This window comes from Ochotona curzoniae, unplaced genomic scaffold, assembly GCF_017591425.1.
Source record: "Ochotona curzoniae isolate NIBS_2020 unplaced genomic scaffold, NIBS_Ocur_1.0 scaffold_2453, whole genome shotgun sequence".
NCBI lineage: Eukaryota > Metazoa > Chordata > Mammalia > Lagomorpha > Ochotonidae > Ochotona > Ochotona curzoniae.
This window is the reverse complement of record NW_024467094.1, coordinates 28,686,760-28,691,111: the sequence shown is the minus strand read 5'-3', so window position 1 is coordinate 28,691,111 and position 4,352 is coordinate 28,686,760.

Here is a 4,352-nt window from a genome sequence, read left to right as displayed (position 1 = left end):
GGAATCCCTCTGGAGTGATATTATGATGCAAATAAGGGAGAAGAGGCAGAAGGAGTAGCAAAATTTACGGCTTCCATTAAAATCCCTGACAACTGGTTATTTATGAGAGGAGAGCGGGCTGCTGGCCCAGGAGCTAACAGGCCAGAACCTGGCAGCACTGCCTTTTCAGGGGTAATGACAAGAGCAGGGCAAGGGTATACCAGAAAGCTGCTCTCCCTGTCCCTCACCCCGCCCCCAGCTTCCCCTCGCTCGCTCCTCCACCAGTCCCTACAACACACTAAAGAGTAAAACAGGCTTCACCCTCTGTGGGGCTGCAGGATAGTGACAGGAAATCCTAGACAGAGAGCTGTGGCAGGCAGATCTGAAACAGTAAAACCTACACGACCAGTACCGAGGGATGTCCTGGGCCCAGTCACCAAAGATCGGAACAGCCCGTCTTTGCAGTTGTCCAAAATTCTGGTCCATTTGCCCTCTCTGAGCTCAACCTCAGAGGCAAGAGTGTGTGAAAGACACAGGAGGGCGATGGTTTTCCGGACTTAATTCCAGAGCATCCACCTGCTTCCATGAGTAAACAGACAGCTAGGAAACTCCCAGAAGTCTGTTTACTTCTTTTTAAAGATTACTTATTTTGAAGTGGGAGTTACAGAGACAGGGAGGGTGACCAGGAGCTTCCTCTGGGTCTCCCACACAGGTGGCAGGAGCCACAGCATTGCTTTGCCAGTAGGCACAAAAGCTGACATCCCTATAGGATGCTGACATGTCAGGCTGCAGCTTTATCTGCTGCAACACCAGCTCCAGTGGAGTCTACTTTCACCTTGGAAAAAAGAAAAGTTCTCCCTTTGAAGTAACCTTTGTACTGCCCTGCTGGCGTTTTGCCTCCTAGACCCGCCACTTGGCATGTCCTTGATATCCATGACAGCTCAGCATGAAGTCCTGAGCACACGGATGGGCACAAAGTCTTGGGGGAATCTGCTAAACTCTTCGCGGAGGCCTCTTCTGCTCGCCACTGCAGGTTTCTCCTGCTGGTATACCTCCCCCTGCTTGCCCTGGAAGTGCCCTGTTCTGCCTGAACAGTAGGGGTTTTCTTGTCTCTTGGAGACAGAACCATCCCTTCACAGGAGCTATGTGTGGGGTCCTCAGACCTGAAGATGGACACGTTGCGTCCTCTCCATTGGAAGGTGTCAGCAAAAAAAAAAAAAAAAAATATATATATATATATATATATATATGGTTCTCAGCTGAAAATGGACTCCTTGTTAGGTCTTTTCACCAAATTCTATATTAACCTATGAAAGAAACATGTGGCCACTTAGGAAGTGAATTAGTAGTGGAAGATCTTTCTCTCTGTATCTTCCTCTCTTTCAATTTGCCATTCCAATAAAAGTAAATTACAAAAAAAGAAAAATCAATTCAGTCACCCATCCCCACTTTCATCCATGATTCACAAGATTCTAGTTTTGCCTATGGCCAATGGGAAAATTAAATGCAACGTTCTAGAAATAAACAGCACAGAGATTTCCAAATGGGTGCTATTCTGAGTAGCCTGAAGAAGTATCTCATCCTCCTGCTCCATCCAGTCTGGGGCATGAATCATTGCTTTGTCTAACGTATCCCTGCTGACAACTTAGCAGCTGTCCCCTTAGCAGAGGGGACGCTGTGGTATAACAGAGCTTGTGTTCAAGTCACCCTGTGTTTACAGCCCAGCTGCAAAGTGCAGGCGTGGGGTTGCTAGCAATTTTATCACCATCTATTGTTATCATAGTTCTATCTTGCTAATTCCTTACTCAGCCTCATTTACAAATTGAATTTTATCATGGATGTGTATGTAGAGGGGCAACGTAGAGCATGTAGGGTACTGGCAGACTCTTGGAATGGCTCCTCCCCAGTTAAGTGGGGTGCTATGGTAGGTAAAATGCAGGGACAGCTACTTGGGACACTGAGGAATACTTGCTCCTGGAAAGCTTCTAGTGGGAGAACATCGCTTGGCAATTTGGACTTCACACAAATGCCCACGTTGTAATTTTTTTTTTAAAAAGGCATATATATATGCACATACACACTATATATATATAATCTTTTTAAAGATTTATTTGTTTTTATTGGAAAGTCAGATATACAGAGAGGAGGAGAGACAGAGAGACAAGATCTTCCATCCGATGGTTCATTCCCGAAGCAGCAGCAATGGCTGGAGCTGCGCCGATCCAAAGCCAGGAACCAGGAACTTTCTCCAGTTCTCCCACACAGGTGCAGAGTCCCAAAGCTTTGGGCTGTCCTCGACTGCTTTCCCAGGCCACAAGCAGGGAGCTGGATGGGAAGCAGGGCTGTTGAGATGAGAACTGGCGCCCATATGGGATCCTGGCACTTTCAAGGTGAAGACTTTAACCACTATGCTACCATGCCAGGCCCTATTTATAACTTTTTTTAAAGGCGGAGTTACACAGAGAGAGATCTTCCATTTGCTGATTCAGTTCCCTAATGGTTGCGATGGCCAGACTAGGCCAGTGCCCTGCAGCTCCATTTGGGTCTCCCACATGGGTACAGGGGCCCCAACACTTGGGCCATCTTTTTCTGCTTTCCCAGGGACATTAGTAGGGAGCTGGACCAGAAGTGAAGCAGCTGAGACTCTACCCAGTGACCATATGGGATGCCTGGATTGGACACTGCAGTGTCACCTGTTAGGTGACAATCCAGGCCCCACACTCAGTAATTTATTCACTATTTTCCACCATCTATTCATCTCAGTTGAATGCCAGTAGCCTGACTTTGACCTTCCATAGACAGTGTGGGCAGCATTTAAAGAAACACTTGCAAAATGGTAGGAAGGTTTTATTCAAGGACAGAGGTCATGCTCAAGGTCACCGAGTGACATAATGCAAGAAGCAAAGTGAAGAGGTCCGTGCACAGGAGGCTGGGGTAGGGGAAGGCTTGCTAGACTGACTTAGCAGGATTCTCGTGCAAGGCAGGTGGGCGGGCCAGTGTTCAGTGATGAGAGATTCTCTGGACTTGGTAAGATTCCTGCTTGCTGAGCCTATTCTTAACTGGAGGGTTTTTGTTTTGTTTTGTTTTTTAAAGATTCATTTTATTTTTATTGTAAAGTCAGATAACAGAGAAGAGGAGAGACAGAAAGATCTTCTGCCCACTGATTCATTCCCCAAGTGATGGCAATGGCCATAACTGAGCCGATCCGAAGCCAGGAGCCAGCAGCCTCTTCCGGGTCTCCCACACCAGGTGCAGGGTCCCAAGGCTTTGGGCCATCATCGACTGCTTTCCCAGGCCACAAGCAGGGATATGGATGGGAAGCAGGGCTGCTAAGATTAGAACCAGTGCGTGCAAGGTAAGCGCTTTAGCCACTAGGCTATCACACCAGGTCTTAACTGAAGTTTTATAAAATGCACCACCACCATAGAATTAATTCTAAAGATTTTTTGGTGCTCATTTATCATTATCTCTTTGACATGCAAAGTCAGCGAACCAGCTCTTCCACTGGCTGGTTCACACCCAGCCAGGGCTGGGCCAGGCCAATACCAGGAATCAGGATCTCCAATGTGAGTGGCTTGGGCTGGCATCTGTTGTTCTTGCAGGCCTGATGGAGCTGACGGAGGGGAGCAGCCAGGAAGCCAACTCTGATGTGCAGCTGCCTAATTGCCTCTCAGTGCCTCCACCCCAGATTTTGTGATAGGAAATAAGAAAAACTAGGGGCCCTGGAATATTGTGGGCCTCCTCCAGGGATAGGTGGGAGCGTGATTGAATGCCCAAGTGTTTGTGCAAACAGCAAATGACCTCTTTTCTCGGTGTGGAGTTTCCTAGGTTCAGAACCCAGAGAAATAAAGGATTAAAAAATGAGTAATGAGGCTGGTGCCACGGCATAGGGGGTAAAGTGTGGCTTGTGACACCTGTGACATCGGCACCCATATTGGTGCCGGTTTGTATCCCAGCTGCTCCACTTCCGATTCTACTTCCTGCTAATGTCCCTGGGAAAGCAGCAGAGGTAGCCTGAACCCACATGGGAGAACCACACGGAGCTCCTGGCTCCTGATTTCCCAGACCTGGCCAGCTCTGGCTGGAATGGTCACTGGGGGAGTGAACCTTCCTAATTCTATCAAATAAATACATATATAGATAAATAAATGCTTAATTCAATAAAATCAATAGTGATAAACACACATCATTCCAGGGGATAAATGGATTTCTTGGGGTGAGATGGGTGCACCAGGCTGCGAAAAGTCATAAAGACAAATTGCCTGGCGGCCCAATTGCCTAAGCACTACAACTCCCATCATGCACCGCGAGAGGGCGGGGCTAGCAGTGACGCTGTGGGCGGGGCCTTCTAGAGTTTTGAGCTCCGCCCCCCG